The following is an 18,177-nucleotide window of genomic DNA, read 5'->3' on the forward strand; positions in this document are numbered from 1 at the left end:
TCTTGTGATGTTTGTTTTAGAAATGACTCAAGTACTCATGTCAGTTCAAGAGTAAGCATTCAGTTGCTGAAACAATCTACTTACTGGGATGCATCTGAAGGAAAGGATTTTTCTTTCATACAGCTATTGTATCTGATGATCTCTTACTCACTTCTTTGTTTAGAACCCTGAAAGGAAGAGTGACTTGGAAAAAAGTCACTAGCTCAAAAACCGGATTAAGAGTGGTAATATCTATTACAATAGAGAGATTTATTTATTGTATGACCGCAATGTTTTCTTCTAAGAAAAAAACAACCACAAAACCCCTGTGATAATATTACCATTTTCTTTCTGAAATTTGCCTTGCTGTGACTTAGAAATCTAAACAATTTTTAATCAAAAACCTGCAACTGATCAAAAAGCTACATATGGTATGTCTTTGCAGAACTTAAAAAAGACCATGCAGCAGAAAATATCAACATCAACCATTAAAATAAGCAGGTGTTCCTGAAGGTGCAACTGGATGTTCCTGGCTAAAAGACATCTTTTATCCCTTTCTGAGATGGAATTTTGCAAGGCAGCTGGGGCCAGCTGATCGTAAAGGGCTTATTATGAGACTGAGACATTGTTGGGGCTGGGTACTTTTTGAATGGCATCTCGGTGTCAGCCTAGCCCCATGCTGACGTTGCTTTCTTATTCTTAGGGAATAGCTAAATGACACCCATTCTTCTTCCAGTTGATGAGGTAAATTGTAAACATCCCTCTGGACTCCTGGATTCACCTTCTAGAGTGATCTGTCTCAGCTGTGGCAATGCAAAGTTTCTTTCACGCAATTAATGGGACAATTATATGAGGATGATGAGATCATGCCTTTTGCTGAAAAGAATAGACATCTTTCATGAACAATGAGAGCTTTATTTAAATCTTTGCAAATAAAGCACCATTTTATTCCATGAAAGTGGGTGACTGCTACAATTTGGGTAGGCACAGCATGGCATGAAGGTGAACACACTCTGTAGAGTGGTAGGTAGAGCTTTGGGGTGGCTGTCTCAGAACAAAATAAGTAATGGTGTGGAGTTGGTTTTTTTTCTGCTTGCACCAACTAGTAGAGTAGTGTGCAGGGCAGTTCTAGCATTGCCTAAGAAAACCCTAAAACTGTTGAAAGTAATTTAATTTGTTTGCTAAATAAATGTAGAAAACCCATCTTGGTCTTTTCCAGTGTATCAAGACTTCTCATGTAGGTAGATATTGTGCATGTAAATCAAACTATAGTGGTGAACAGCTCTGTACTCTGGGGGAATTATTGAAACTCATAAACTGATCCTGAGTTATGAGCCATATCCAAACAGAAACATGGAAAATATTTCCACTCTTGATTCTTTAGGCTTATATGTTTGTAGGAGAGAAAATCCAATGACATTGCTAAAAGAAATACATGAGTCTGAGATATTTTTACAATTCTCTCTTTAAGCTGCAGAGCATATTTTTTCTTTAAAAAAGTCATTCGATGAATACTAATTTTAGTTTGACTTTTGACACTGTTCTAAATGACATCTGGATTTCATGTAAAATCATATGTCTGGTACAAAGCTGAGACTGCCCACTGACAAATAAATTCCTATGCTCATGTAATTCTCTTTAAGAACAGACGAATCACAGCTATACTGACTCCAAAGCAGTTTTAGTTTTATTTCTGGTGGCAGATGTGATTCTGAAGTTCTCGGGGGCTTCTTTAAATGAACTCATCACCTAGCCTGTGCCTGATCTTTGCAGTTAACTACCAAGTAGAGTCTATAGTGGTTAATAGTCGGACTTGTGGACGGAGAGAAGTCTCCTTGATACTGCTACAGCCTTCACTGTATCAGCGGGCAATCTGTGAAACCAGGGAGGCCGAGTAGGTGAGAGGGTGGCTTGGAGCCTCTTCCAGCAGCAGCTGTGCAGCCTCTGGCTGAATGCCCCGTGCAACTCTTCAAACACTCCGAGCGCCGGTGTTCCCTGCCAACGTTTCCACGCTGCTGTTGGGCTGCTGAGCCAGAAATGGGCTTGAACAGAACAGTATCTTCTTTGCTCTGATGCCTTACCCCCCAGCAGAAGGGCAGATCTTTGGAGGGAGCAAAGGGCTGGCAGATAACATTGCGTCTGTTTTTCCTGGGGAGGCTCCGAGGTCTCTGCGTGGCCTCGCTGCGTGTGGTGTAATTCAAGTGTTGATGTTGCTCATCTCTCATGCTTTCAAAATAACAAGAAATAAATAAATAGCACTGTAAAAGCAAAGATTAAACAAAAATAGACACTAAGAAGTAGTTCTAATACCTGTGAGCAGGAACAGCTTTTATTGTCTTAGAATTGTGTAGTTTTGAAGCAATACAGTTTAGGATAGTTATGTGCTAAAAAGCTGTGAATGGCATAGCTACAAAGAAACCGTAAGTGGGGATTATTTTGCCCATATATGCACACCAGTGAACAGTCTCAAGTTTGAGGAACAAAGATGTTATTTCACACATTTGTCATCTTGCCAGAAAGACATAGCTTGAAGAAGTGAAATTTTCTGGAAACAATGTAATTTAGATTGGCATAAGATATAGGTGTGGCTGTATTTTATAAAAATGTTGCCAGACTGGCTGACATAATGTAAGTTCATGTCTACAGAGAGTATAGATACACGAATAACCTGCTCGGTCTCTAACTCCTTATTCTAAGTAAATTACCTCAAGTCAGCTGTTTTGCATTAACTGCCTGCATGCAAATTGTTATTGTCAGGTCAATATGAGCTAATTCAAAGCCGTTTATTTTCTTGGTTAAAGACCAACTTCTTTTGCCTACGTTGCTGGGGCAGAGTATCCATTTTATAGGAAATAATTGCAGATTAACTGATGTGTAGTAAATTTGATATCCTCGCTTAACTTGTGACAATTTGTTCATGAATTCCTACTGTTAAAGCGTGGAGTAGTGAATATGATGCTAAACAAGAGCAAGACGTTAATCTGCACAAGTGAGGCAGAGTTTCTACCAAGGAGAACTTCTTTCTGTATGTATTCCTGATTCATTTTTTGGGCAGTCTCCATTCTGTGCAATGAAGGGGAAAACTACTGTAGAAATGATCATGTAATAATAGAAAATGAACAAAAATAGAGGTTACTGCCACACTGTAAATTAATTCATGTTTCTGCACATGATAATATTGGGTCAGAAGAATTTCTGAAGTTGCATTAACCTGCAACAGGAGTTTTTCAACGTTAGGATTACAATCCATCCTTTCTCTTAACAAAAAAAAAAAAAAAAGAAAAGCCCAAAACTCCAAAACTTTAGTATATGACATCACTACCTATGATGTAAATAGTTTCTTCACCTAGGAAAATTATTTCCATTTTTACTTGTAAAGTCTGTATGAAACAGTGTGTAATGCATGGCATTTCTAATGAGTTACAGAAGACTGTCCTTGAATGTAGTACTTTCTCACTCCTTAGATTTGAGACACACAGTTTTTTCTTACATCCCATTATGTTAAACTTCTGAATCCGGGTATCGTTTTCACAACGTGACAGGGCACATCTTGGTACTTTAGCACTGGCTACAGAGCTAGGATGGTACCTATAAAGATAATAGAGCTTTGGAGATACAGAATTTTGAGATACAGAAACAATTTTTTTCCCCACAAATTTTGAATATTTTTTTCTAGTAGTGTCTTGTTTAAAGTGATTCAGCTGTCAGTGAAGAGCGCTGAAGATGCCATCCAAAGGAACAGTCAGTGTGTTAAAGGAAAAAGATGTAAAAATTTATCATTTTTATGTATTTTGCATTCTTGCAACTTGTTATACTGATGCTGAAATAACTGGAAATGATCTTTTTTAATGGCTTTTTTTATATTGGCCTCTGTTCTTGGTGCCTGTAAGATATGTTAAGATCTGTAGGTAGCCTGCTTATAAATAAATGAGTAGCTAAGGAAGCATCTGAGAGAAGAGACAGCAAAGTTATTGGAGGAACTCCTCTTAATACAGTTGTACGCAACTGAGCATTAGCGAGTGGTTTGTGTTTTTTCAAGCTGTTCGTGATCTAGTGATTGGAGTTTGAATGCAGGAATGAATTCTGCCACTCAGCCTTCTCTGTAGTTGTTTTCTTGTCTATAGAATAGGAATAATGCCTGTGTACGTCTGGGTTGGTGAGACTGAACTGATTAGTGACAACAAAATGCTTTGAGAGCCTTTAATGGAAGGCATTAAACAACAACAATGTATGCTATGCAGATTTTCAATATTAAAAATATATTACACATGACCTGCAAAAGCAGTGGGGAGCATACAAAAAAAAAAGTCACTAGGACATATTTAACATGAAGGGGCAAAGAGGCAGTTCCTAAGATCCCTTTGGGAGGAGTAAGCTAGAAGGGAATAATATAACAGTCTTATTTGCAGTATTTCTGTAAGCAGTTGTAGAAACATGTTTCCAGACATGGAAAAAACGCATTTGGTCAGCAGTAGATGAAGCAAAACAGGCATACGGTCAGCAGCAGGTTCTGCTTGTTCTCGTTCTGGACAATACAGGTATGCGATTCAGTGGGCAGCGTTAGCCTGGGATGCCTGAAGGGGATATAGAGTTGCCTCGTAGGCATGAAAACTGCTCAGCTACTACTCCTGTGACAATACATGCAATTTGAGTAGTGTGATCTGTCCAACCTATTTGCCTTAATTTTAATTGTCTTCTGTCATAGTAAAGCCTTCAGATTTTTCAATGCTGCGTTAATGCAAAGGCTTTAATTTAAAAGAAGTCTAAAAGCAGGAGAAAGAGAAGGGAGAAAGAGAAAAGAAGTAGTTGTAGTAAGTGGACACTGGGAACTTCTCAGAGCTCTCCATCTTTCCTTGGGGAAGAGTCGAAGGGCAGAACTAAAAGAAATTTATTGCAATGTAGGTTTCTTACAATGATGGCAATTATATTTTAAAGTTTAAGCATTGACCAAGTGCTCTGTACTGTACCAGGGACAGAGTGAAGATGATCCTTATTGCAAAAAAAAAAAAAAAAAAAGGGGGGGGGGGGGCTTTTTTTTTTCTGAAGCATATAAATAGAAAGATAGAATTATTCTGTGAAGCCCTAAAGAAGAAGAAAAGAGTAGCTTCTGAACACATGGGGATGTGTCAAGTTATTGGGAAGAATTTGAAAACTAGGAGTATGGGCAGCTGAATAGGAATGATTCTGTTTGTTAGTGAACAGAAAAGACAGAAGCTTATAGATTGTAGTACTGATTCTCCCATTACAGTTAAGCATAAGATGATGATGCTGTTATTGATAATGAGTTCTATCATGCATCCTTCTCATCTAATTTCCCCCTCTTCACGTAAGATTATCAAAAGTTTTGGGTATTTTGGGTCACAGTTTCATTTGAGTACTAGATGGGCACAGCATTCTTTATTGAACACTTTTTTTATAGGTGGGGTGTGTGTGTGCCTCTGTGTGTAAAATGAGTCTGATCGTGGTCCTGCTGAAGTCAGTGGGATTTCTGATGTGGATCTGAAAAGAGTTAGGATCTTGTCCAATGGTATTTGGTAATTCTTTCATTTAAAAGTGCTTTGAAAACTAATTATTTCCCTCACAACTAACATAAACCAGTACAGTAGGACTGGTAGCTAAGAAAGCAATTCTGGCTATGTTTTTGGAGGAAAAAAGGGGGTTGGATAGTACTTTAAAAATCAAAAATTGTAGAATAACATGCAGTGAATAGCTGCTTTGTGGTCCAGTAGACAGAACGCTGTAGAATAAACCAGGAGAATCTGGATCAGTTCCCGATTCTGCCTGTTGTCATAGTACACTCTTAAGGCAAATCATATTTCTTTTATGACTTAGGTTCCCTATCATGGAAATACTAAGGCTTGTCTTCCAACACAATTCCTTGAGACTTGGGAATGAAAATATATTTGGGAAATTTTATTATAAACAAGAATTTTGTATTTTTCACATAGCAAAGATTTTATTTTGCAAAGCAGAATACACACCTATTTGTAAATTGTTTGTAAATTGATAATAACAGAGTACATCCTATGTATTAATTCATGTGCCAAATTACTGAAGCGGTGTCCAAAGTATGTTAGTACTGTGAGAGTGTTTGGAAATAGCATTTTATTATCATCATTAATCTGCATACTGATTTGTTGTTTTTTTTTTTCCCCAATCTGAAAAATTTACTAATTTGTAAAGCAGATAAATGGATGTGAAAGCATATGGAAGTTACTAAATATCTTTCTATTTTAATGTGGTAACGCTATCGACATTTCAGCAAACTAGATGGTTTGGTATTTCAAATACTTATAAGCCAGAGAATCAATTCAGAACTGTAGTTGCCATTTTTATTTTAAAGCAATGCTGTCAAGAAGAAAAATTCTGTTTCAGGTTAGGATTCCATTCCTTAAATCTATGACGCCTCCTAAGACACTTGGTACATCCATAAGGATCTGCTAACTCCAAAATAAACGGTTTGAGGTTCTTTTTTATAAAACAAGAATAGCCAGGTTAAGACAAGGATTTATTTCTTATTTGATAATCAAATACTGTCTAATTGTTACATACATTGTTGACTCTATATGATAAGATGTTGATACAGAACTCCATTTTGATTGCTGTTCAGTCATCCGGTCCGTCTTAACAGAGAATGTAATTTCTCTCTGTATTATGGTAGTGTATGTGGTATTTGGTAGCTTATGTGTTAAGATCTAATTCCTCGCAGAGGGTTTCCACATCATAGCTTTCTTGGGTGAATTATCAGAAGCTGAAGGTAGACCTGGCAGCTTGATCTGTGCTCATTCCCAGTGGAGGGTTTTTTGTTTTTTTTTTTGGATTAGGCCTTCTTTTAGGAAAAACAGGACAAACAGTGCAGTTTTTGAAATTTCAACAAGAGATACAGAATGTGCGTCCAAGTGAGATTTTTGCCATGCCTCTCCCAAGCTCTTGGATTGCTTACTGTGTACCGTAGCTGGGAGAGTTCCAGTGTGGACTCAGCTGACTGCTGTCTCTGTAGTACTTTGTCTAATGATGTCCTTTCTGAGCCTTTATATTGTTGAGAACAAAGACATGTACACTTTGTAATGTTACCTTATTGTTAAAACCTGAGGATGCAATACAAATATTCATAATGCTCACTCAGTTTACAGTCTGACATTGCATTTTATTTAGCATAAAAAACTTTTTAGTTGTGTTCACCATGACAAGAAAACCAAAGCATCTCTTAAGATTTGTGTGGTTATCTAAAACTGAGATTGACATCTAGTAGAGGGGTCTGCAGGTGCGTGGGTAGAATTGGCAGAGCAACAACTCGTTGCAGAATGAGTGTGTGCATCCATGAACAGCAAACTAGCTGGAGTCTAATTTCAGTGAATGACTAGAACAAACAAAGAATTTTGTACAACAGCAAAATGTTGTAAGTAGTCTTTCTTGTGCTGCCTTCCTTATATCCACACATACCTTTTCCCCCGTCATTGCTTTAGTACTTACCACCAACTTAACAAGGCAGAGAAAGTGGTCCTTTTTCTGTGATGGTGCAGTCACTGGAGTGACGCTATTGCAGACCACTGGAACACACTGTGGAAATACAGTCTGCGTCCTGTGGTCAAGGGGCCCCACGAGTCCATCTGTGCACGTCTGCTTGAGCACTGAGGTGCGTGTCGAGGCCTCACACCTATGCTGAAGCTCAGTGCAGGCTGAGGCTTCCATCCCTCTATGGGCTGAAACAGTAGAATTTGCATTAAGATCTTCAACCACTTTGGAAAATTTCAGAATCTTTTATCAAAATATTTGATGGACTTTTTCTTTTGAAATGGCCAAAACCATTATGGCAAGGTTGTGGTATGTTTTTTGTATGTTACTAATTTTTAAAATTTTGAGATTTGCTTGCCATTAGTTCCATAAAACATCTAATATAGAAATTTTCTTCCCTGACGTACCTGTGTTAGTCTAATCAGGAAGGAGAGTGGAAGCCCTTGAAAGGAATGACCTTCTTGGGAATCATGCAAGAGAAAGACTGTAATTTCCTGGCTTTAGTGAGAGAGAATTGTCACCTCTTGCTCTATTGTAATGTCTTCCCTCCCCTAGAGTCTGCCATGATAAAAACCCAAACCACCAAAACCCAACTCCCAAGGGTTTGATTGAGTAGTGTCTTTTGGAAGTGAACATTTTGAAGATTTTTCTGTCCCTATGTACTGCAGGGTGCCAGTAAGGTTGCAGGTGGGTTTTTTTTTGTTGTTGTTTGTTTGGGGTTTTTTTGGGCAAAACAGCAGCAGGTTAGGATTAAGAGCAGTGCTTATCTGCTCCTGGTGGGCAACTAGAAGATGAATCTGGATGACCTGTTGGGTAAAAAACTGTACCAAATACTCTTCTAACTAGTTTTAGATGTGGTTTTATTTGTAGCATGCTTTTATGTGTAGTTTAGTAAGACTGGCTTATTATGAGTGCCCATGTGTTATTTGGCTATGTTCTTACTGCAGTTTGAATGGTTTTAATTTCTTCCTGCTTGTTCTCTCAGTGTAACAGATAATAGGAATCAGTAATACTTGAAATACACTGATCTGTGGCTTCCTGGTGGGAAACAAGATGAGTCACCAGTAACTGAAACCAACAGCTATTCTGTCCCTGGATTCAGATTTGTTCCTCTCGGTCTAGTTGTTCAAATACTTGCTCTCTCCACTGGCTTCCTCCCTGCAGCGAGGCACATCTCATGGACTGCATGACTGGGAAGGAAGAGGTCATAGCAGTGACAGCACGTGTAACAAGCCCAGAGAAGGGGCCTTACCAGTGATGATGGATATAGACACTCAGACCACTTGCTTCACCAGGTTGTGTATCTCCTGCCATATCTAATAGCACAACTGGGCCAAGTATTTATTATAGAGTCAGCAGAGAACCTGTCTCCCAGGTTTCCTTCGTTCTGGACATGGCAGGAGTGAGTGGCTGTTAAGCTATGCCTCAAAGAACACAGTGCCATGCTATCTACTAGTAACATTGAAGCAATTTTTATTGTCTTATAAATGATACAGTAGTAAAAGAACCCCAAAAACAACCCTCCCAACAGTCCAAATACTATCTATATCATTAGGTTTAGAGAGGAGGATAAAGAAAAGAAAATCATACGCAGATCTGCCTATACCTTAAATCAATTATAAGAACTTTCTCTTATTTATCCAGGAAGCAAACTGTCACGATGCCTGTGCAGCCTCATGGATATGAAAACCCATTATCGTGATACTGTGAGTATTGCTTTCACTGAAGAGATGTAAGGTGTTTTTTGGTAGGTTTGGTTTTTTGTTAAAGATAAGTTTCTTCATATAACCAAACTGTCTCTGGGATTCTCTTTAGAGTGAAACCTCTACACGGCTCCAAGATCTGCTATGATTTATAAGTTTATCAGGGGATAAATGTTAACACTCCTCTTAAGACCGGCTCTCTTCAAGCTTCAGAAATACTGACATTCTTCAGATGTATTTAAGTGGAGCCAGACGCTGAACAGAACTTGTAATTTTGGTGACAAAAAGGTAAAGGAATTTATATATCTGAGGAATTGTTGTCCTCTGGCAGGTGCCAGTATAGTAGGTTGCCAGTTGTATCTTCCAGGGATATCTTAGATAGGAACAGGAGTACCAGCAGTATTGAGTGGTCTCTGCGTTTCACTTTCCAGACACAGATCAATACATACATAGCGCTTTCTGAGCATGCCCATGAGTCTATGCATTTTCACTCTGTCCTCCTCCTACATGCCCCAAATATCCCAAATTGCTGCCAGGCACATTTTTCCACTCAAGAGGTATAGTATAGAAATAATCTGTTACTTGACAGGTGGTTTTGTTATGCTTTGCAAAGTTTTCCATGGGTTAGGGGTATTCCTCTGCACGTGGCAAGAATCTCTGATGGCAGTGAATGACTCCTCATTTTCCTTGAGAAGCTGTTGAAGGGAGCACAGCTGAAGCATGTCACACTCATTTGTTAGGAAGCACATACAGATTACTGGGGCACTCTTGGAAATGGAGCGCTTGACTCTTGATGGCTAACTATAGAGCAAACTTGAAATCAACGTTCTCCCAATTCAATTATAAATAAATTATAAATACCAATTTGTGGATTATGAATAGTTGATTATGGTGATTATTAACCCCATGACCTTTTGATGGTTTTTGCAACTTTCAGGGCAAGTAGCTCCAGTATATCATCCGGATTACTGGAAGCTCTTCTTTCCTGTATTGTTTGATGTTTCTTTGGCTTAATCCAAAAATATGTTTGCTAAAATTATCTTTCCCTGCTGATCTGACTGTTTCTCTGTTTTGGAACTATTCCACTTGGTTCCCTGTTCCCCATCACACCCAGTGACCTGCAGCACAAACTGAAGGCCCTCACTTCCACCATCTTCATACCTTGGTACTCCGAATTCTGGCTTGGCAGATTCCTGGCTCTTGCATCTTCCTTCCAGTTTGCAATGAGGTGAAGCATGAAGGGAAACCAACTATACTTAAAAAGCACATTTAAGTTGAAAGCACGCATGCCTAAAGGTAGCAACCTTTACAATTCATGACGTTACCTACTCCCTGTTATTTCTTCTATTCATTCTTAGGGTCAACAGGTACAACTGGCAAGGGAAAAGTCTTTAGAGTGCATCATGGATGGGAATGTGGACTGCAGCTGATGATCTGAATTAACAGAAATAGGGATTTAATTTTTTTTTTCCTGTGAGAATGGTGTGCATAACTGTATTTAAGTGTAGAAATATTTATGAATATAATCACAGCTTCAGTTGTTATACTTGTTCCTAAGTGGCTTAGGTACAGCTGAGATTAAGGTGGCTGTTTTACTTGATGATCAGATATTCAGAAAGAGAGGGGGAGGGCAAGGGAAAGCTTGATAGCTTTAGACGGGACTACGTTACTGAATCTGAAATGGACAGTGTCTGCAAGCGAACACAGGCAGGGCAGCAGCCTGCCTTGGGTTCATGCCTGCTGGGCCACGACCAGAACTGGGTTTTCCTGTCTTGCAACATTTTTTGAAATGTTAAAAAATTTCTCATTCTGCATGGGGCAGAGTGTACTTTTTTGCCACCGCCCCCCCCCCGATGCGGTCCCTCACCGAGGTGCGATGGCAGGAGCCGTCTCCGGGCCTAGCGGCGGGGCTCGGGCGGGCCCCAGGGGCGGCTCCGGGGGCTGCCTCCTCGCCGCAAGTTCACCTCAACCTGTGCCCCGACCTTCAGCCCCAGGGCCTGGCTGCGAACCGGCGCAGCAGCAGCACGGGAGGAGCGGGCCTTTCCCACAGAAGCGGCAGCAGCTCCTCAAAGGAGACGCCCCGCCACAATTTCGGGCGCTTGCCCCCCCCCCCCCCCCCAACCCCCGGCCCTCGCTGGCGGAGTCCCGGTGCCGGCCCCGCCGCGGCCGCGCACATCCGCCCGGCAGGTGTCAGTGTGGGCTGCGGGGCCGGGCAGGAGCGCGGAGGGGAGGGGAGGGAGCGCCGCCGCCCCTCCCCCCGCTCCCTCCCCCCACCCCCCGCCGGCGGCCCCCGCGCCCGTCCGCCAGAGCCAGACTCGCTGCAGACAGGCGGCAGCCAGCGGAGCGGGCAGGGCGGGGGGGGGGGAGGAGGAGGAGGAGGAGAGAGGCTGGGGATGAGTTGGAGGCAGGCACAGCCTCAGCGCAGCGAGAGAGGCTGCCCGAGACAGGCAGGGGGAGGCGGCGAGGCGCCCCGTCCGCTCCGGAGGAGGCCAGCCCGGCGCGGGGGCGAGCGGCGGGGGCCGGGGGGAGGTGAGTGCGTGCGGCCGGCTGCCCGCCGCGGCGGGGCCGGGAGCGGACGGGGGACGTCGCGGCGGAAAGTGCCGGGGAAAGTGCGGGGAGGCCCGAGTTGAAGGTCTGGGAGCGTGCGAGGGACGAGGCGGCGGCGACTGCTCTCCCTCCCGCGGCGGGGGCTGCCCCCGGTCCCCCGGAGCCGCTGCTGGGGCCGGGCTGAGCGGGTCCCTCCGCGCCCGGCCCCCACCTGCCCCCCAGGTGCCCCGGCGGGTGCGGGAGGTGTTGCCTGAGGGGGTGTCGGGCGGCCGTTGGCCGGCGCCAGGGGCAGCGGTGACAGGTAGCGCCGTTAGCGGGGGGGGGCTGCCTGGCCGTCGGGGAGCCCCGGCGGCGCGGAGGGGAGACCCCCAGGGGTCCGCAGGGGAGGAGGCGGCGAGCGGGGCCGGGGAGCCGCCGCGGCGGGCAGGGCGCTGGGGAGCACGGAGCGTGCGGCACGTCCTCTCCGGCTGCTCCGAAGTAAATACTTCCAGCCCCGTCTGGACGCTCCCCTCGCCTCAGGATTGATGTAGTACAGCTCGGGGGGGGCGATGCTGGCAGAACAGCCCCGTGACGGTGTCCTGCCCAGCCCCGCGGGGGAGACCCTCACGGGGGAGACCCTCACGGGGGTGTCTGTGCGGCGGAGTGCGCCCGGGTCCAAGCAGGCAACTTTTACGGGAAGGAGAAGCAGCAGTGTGGCTGCCGGGCGCACGCACAAGTGACCTATATTTAATGAAGTGACGCTTTTTTTTTTTTTTTTAAGAAGTTTATTAGCAGAAATTTAGCTTGTCAATCTGTATCAGAAGCCTGCTTGCATCGTTTGTATTTAATATGTGCATCCCAAATTTCTGAATGGTGTGCCAGGTTTTCCATCATGTAGGTGGGTAGGTATTTATGCATAGGTTGTGATTTGATACTTGCTGAAGAGACAGATGCACTGTTGTGTGTAGGTTTAAGTTGATAAACAGGAAACAGGCGAAGTGCAAAAGTAAGTTTTGGGGTTTTTTTTTCTTAGATCTTAAATGAATACCTAGAACGATAAAGGTTTTAGTGGGACTTTTTTCTTTATTGTTCAGAACCTTTTCTGAGTAGCTAGTGATGGTTATGCAAGAGAACAGAAACCTGGTGAATAATTTTATATGGCATTAGAAATAGTGTTTGGTGTTATAAGAGTTTATTGATCTAAGCTGTAGGCATCTTCTTGTCAGGAAGGAAAGCTCTTTAGAGGTTTGTTCTCACAAACAGAAAACTCTCACATTAAAACATTTGTAGACTGGAAAGGTGCGCCACGTAACGTGAAGAGTGAATTGTATGCAGCATCGTACATCTGAGGCTAGCCAAAAAGGGAGAGAGTTTTTGCCGGTAAGAAAACTCAGGGGGCAATTACTGGTAGGCATAGATGAGGTAAGAACATAGATGCTGCATAATACGGTAATGTTCCTTTCTGGAAAGTGTCTTTTGGTTTTCATCCTCCAACCCCCGAGTATTGTTGGTTAGACCAAACTTTTATCCTTCCTTCCAATTTCATTTCTAGGGTAATGTTTTAAGAAATCTACTCTTTGCAGCCATCCAGAGTTGTTTAAATAACATATGATGCACTGTTGAGTGGAGTTGAATAACTGTGCGTGTGGTGCACATGTGTATGGTTCTACTAATGAGAATATAAATATTATGGCTTCGTGGCTGTAAATAAAAGGGGAAGCAGTCTAATCAACATTTCCTTGTCCATGATAGCTGAAATAGTGGTGGTATTCTGAACATCTATATCTATACTGGTGTTTGAGCACCAGGTATTAAGTTACTATGATACATAAAGCAACCAGCATGAAGAGAACTTACATTGGAACGTGTCAACTATATGCAGTTACATATAGAAGTAAAAATATATCTTTTTATGTATTTTGTGTTTATAGTAGCATATTTAATTCTGACTCCTATGTACGTGAAGATCATTGTTGTGTACACCTAAGGCATATCAGTATTCTCAAGTAAATTCAGATGCCTGTGTGGGCCTAAATGATGATAAATGTGTAACGCAGAATGAGTTAATAATGTGAGACAGTGTATTTCAGACCATTAGTTTATGTTAATTGAAACATTACAGGCACTAGGCAGCGTTTGACTGATGAAGTTTGAGTTCAGTCTTCAGCATCTTAGACTTGGTACAAGAAAACTCGTGGAAGTAGAAAGAAATGGGGATTCAGGATGGAGGCACAGTTGTGTTAAGTTTGGTAAGACTAAAACTATTGAACAGTAGCTTAACCTAAGAATTTAGAACTAACCTATCCCTTTGTTATTTTTAAGTAGATAAAATGCTGTTTTCTCTGCATAGGACATTTAAGGCAAGACTTGAAAAGATGAGTTGTTGTGAGTTGTTTGTGCACTGAAGGTACCATGTCTTCTGGGAGGTGGGAGATGCTGGGGGAGAGAAGTTTTCTCTCTGATTTTCTTGACCAAAGTTTAATTCTCTTTTTCATAGCTGCCCTGCAATACTCTGTCTAGTGGCTGCTGCCTTTCCACCAAGAACTAGTTGCATTTCAGTGACGCTGTCTAAAATAATTGGGAACGCTTTCAGGATATGATGTGCCAGAAAGGAGTAAATGATTATTGAAATAATAGAGAGGTATCTTAAAAGTAGTTTAACTTGATATAATCTATAAGCGAAATGAAGCGTGAAAAAGTATGTGTCTGCCCAACAGCTCTTGCATCAGCAGGCATCATTGTTGTGTTTAAGTTGTGAGTGGTCTTGGAAGAGTCTTTTTCTGTCTGGTTTCTAATAGTTTAAAACAGTTCCTTGCAAGTGAATTGCCAGGTATGGAATACAAATACTTCTAGGAGTTGAGAGATGGATTTTTCTGCAGATTGGTTCTGTGGTAACCGTGAAATTCTTCAATGGCACCAAGCTAGTATCAGCTGCTCGTTAAAGGCACTGATGCCAGAACAGTGGTGCATCACTTGCTGGGGATCCAACCCTGTAGTGAAATGATTCATACATACACATTTTCTTTTCTCAGTTGACAGCTATTTTTAAGAATAGCCGTCTTGCCTAGAAGGTTGAAATCTAAGCAAAGGCAGCCTAGATAGCTAAAAACTTCTTTCCCACCAAACATAATCTTATTTTTGCCAGACTTCTAATATGTACACTAAAACATTTAAATAGAATTTATTTTAATTGATTCTTGCTAAATCTTTGGTGCTAATTAGTCATTATAAAGGGATCGCGACATTTTGGAGCTGCTGTCGGGAAGTTGTCAGCAATTTTTTGCGCAAACCAAAGTGATGAATTTGAGTAAATGAAGTAATTTGCAATAATAATGGATAGTGGTCTTCAAATGATAGCAGATTACCTGAATAACTTCTTGAAATGAATGGGATTCTTTAGGTATAGAAGTCTGCAGAAATGGTCTCAGAACTAAATAATGACACAGTTGTCCAGTGTACTTTAACTTTTCTGTGCGTTGCACAGGCAGAATATTCCAGTGAACGAAAACTATTGATGCTTTTTTCCATTGTGTTCTTCTGAACCTTGTATTTGAAAGAGAAATTTCAGTTCTTTCTTTTAGAGAGGAGTTTTATTTGCTTACTTCTGACTGTCACTTGAATAATAGTAACTGTAAGGGGACTGCAGTAGAAAGAACGCTCGCAGGTGAATAAGAGTGATCACAACATTATAGTGTGTTCTGTATTTCATGCTGGCAAAATGTCTCTGTATTCATCATCCAGATTTATTTAATATATGCATTTCAGGAGCCTATGTCTTGAGTTAGCATATTTGGAATATGCTAAATGCAGATGGATTTTACTAAACACTTTTTATTATTGTTTAGTTAAGCAATGGAAATTTGCAAGTACCCATGTCACCATTCATTATCACTCAGCATAATAATGGATAAATTTAATCTTCCTGATTAAGATTATTTTGGTCACAAGGGACAAGGGAATGAAAATGAATAATTTTCTTGATGATGTGCTGTGTCTGTGGTGTTCACATCTGCCTTTCTTTTCTCTAAAATTCTACTACAGACAGCACTCTGACCTTTTAAACTGTGTTTGGGTGATCTTGCTTTACATCAAACTTTTCTTTCAGATAGGAGACAGAAATTAAGAAGAATCTAAATGCAATTTCTCTTACTGCCAATGGAGAGCTTTCCTAGATTTGAAGTAAGTTTTCTTTGTGCCAAATGGTTGACTCTTCTAGAATAAAATCTCTCTAGGGTATGCAGAAAGTCCTCTGGTTAATATATTGGCATTCCCAGAACCCACTAAAACTTAGGCAGGTTGCCAGACACCACTTAATGAGGATGCCGAATGTCTGGCACAAATCTGCATGAAAACCAGCAAAGAAGCTGGGGGTGGAAGTGCGTGCGGTGGGGAGAGGGCTGGGAAGGCAACACATCCGCACCCGTAATTTATTTTTAATGTCTGCGTTTTGCAGAGAAACTGATCAGAGATCCTTACCGCTGGATTTTGAAAACTCATTGGGTGTAGGAGTCTGAGTGCTCCAAATTGAGGTGGCTGTGTTCTCATAGAAATACAGTTTTATTATGAAAGCAATTTGTGAGTTAGGGGGGTTAGTTTTTGAGGAGAGTGCCAAAAGCGGATAGGAAATGATAGCGATTTTATGTTTTATTATCTGCTAAAACTGAAAAGCATTTGGAAATGTTGTTAGACAATTTAGGGGACAATGGAAATCAGTGATTGCCAGTGTCAACACAGAAAGGCTGTTAAAGTTACATGGCAGGGATAAATAAACTACTGCTGCTAGAACACTTATGCTCACCGTAAACCTGTGGTGTGTGGCTCTGCCTGATGCCACTGTGCTTGCGTTTTGCTACATGTTAGGTAGAATTGCAGGTGTAATAGACTCTCTGATGGCTAGATAACTGTTAAAAAATCAGAAATACACCAAGCTGAGGCATTTTTCTGTTAGAGCACCATGAGAAACAGAGTATATTGTTTTGTGTTGGATCAAATGTTTCATCTTAAAGGTTGAAACTGATTAAGCAAGCATAGTTATATTCTGAACTGAACGTTGTTTCAGACATTTAAAGCACGAACATTTTCAGCATTTTTCCCAGGCTTTAGTCTCTTCCCTACCCAGCCAAAAAAGCATTAGTCCTATATAGACAAATTTATAAATAGACATTTGGTTGGTAGGCATGACTGAAAATATTTTTTTTTATCCAGAATCATTCTGATAGGAGTTTTTTGCACATGGCTGAATTCAGAAATATGTGTGCTTGTTACTTGCTTTTCAGTATAAGTTTCAGTTGCGTATTTCACAGTTTTGGAGAACTATTCCTCTTAGGAGGAATTCTACTCACTAGAATAGTGGCACCTACTTGATGCGTACTTTTGGGTAGGACTAAATTGTAATCCAGATGCTTCTATTTGGTTTTGTTTGGTTTCACTAAAATGAGATGATAAATGGAAATATTAAAGTTACTGGACTTTACTGCTGGTTCTAGTGGAAAAAAAGGACAAGTGTGTTTTGACAGTTGTATGGGGATCTTCACAAAATTTTGTCTGTCTTGACACTGACTCCTAGCTGTCTGTAGGACAGGGAGAACAAGTGGTGAGAGTGGTGGACATTGTACCCGTGTTTTTTACACTAGCATGTATTTAGGATTAGTTTGAAAAGGCAGGACAATATCTCCAAGCAAAGATACGCTGCTCAAATGCTGCGCATGAGAATGGAGTGGGTTGATGAAGTGTCTATAGGAATTTTATCGTGTTTCCATCTCCTAGTGCTCTTGATTTTTTTCCATGCTAAACACCCTGGTACCCTTTTTGTTGAAAACTGATAATAAATCTGCTTCTGAAAAAATGTAGTCACAATATTAAACTTGCTCTTGCCTGTAAAAGATGAATTTGGAGATTTCCATTCTTTTTGTATTCAGTATTTAATTTTGTTTCCTATGTTCTGAAATTGTTTGTAAAAGATGTACTGGCTTTTAGGGAAGATATGATTTTTTGAATATTTGTATGATAAATATCTTGAGGTTTGAATGATTGTATCATAATCTTTGACCACTGAATATTTAAGTCCTGATTTTAGAGGACAGTACAAAATTCTGCTAGAGTTTCTGTTAGAACAAATGTTAAAGCTTAATAAGGTAAAATCTAGAATCTCCAGAGAATTCTGAGAGAATACTGTGCTTTGTCTTTAATTTTCAGCTTCCGGTACTTGCAAGCACCTTCAAACAGTATTCTTTTCTAAACACAACTTCCACTCTTCTTGATTTCAAAGATTATTAGAAGGAAAACATGTGATTCTTTTTTTTAATTACCTCTTAATATTGTGTAGCTGAGCCTATTATTTTGGTTTCTCACACCTGTAACTTACTTGCTCTCCATTTCATAGAGGGAAAGGAGGGGGCAGTCTGTGACTGAGATACGAAGCAATCTCTTTAACAACCTTCTTCTTCCACTGAGA

The 18,177-nt window shown here is 41.1% G+C and overlaps 1 protein-coding gene across 1 annotated transcript in view; it reads left to right on the plus strand.

The window, feature by feature from the left end:
• Window positions 1-11,612: 11,612 nt before the first annotated feature.
• LDLRAD4 (low density lipoprotein receptor class A domain containing 4) overlaps window positions 11,613-18,177 on the plus strand; it is a 285,812-nt gene continuing 279,247 nt past the window's right edge. The window contains exon 1 of the mRNA XM_075744505.1: window positions 11,613-11,726. The gene's annotated coding sequence lies outside the window, so the exon portion shown is untranslated. The remainder of the gene's footprint in view (window positions 11,727-18,177) is intronic.

The sequence above is a fragment of the Balearica regulorum genome, chromosome 2 (genome assembly GCF_011004875.1).
Source record: "Balearica regulorum gibbericeps isolate bBalReg1 chromosome 2, bBalReg1.pri, whole genome shotgun sequence".
NCBI classification, from domain to species: domain Eukaryota; kingdom Metazoa; phylum Chordata; class Aves; order Gruiformes; family Gruidae; genus Balearica; species Balearica regulorum.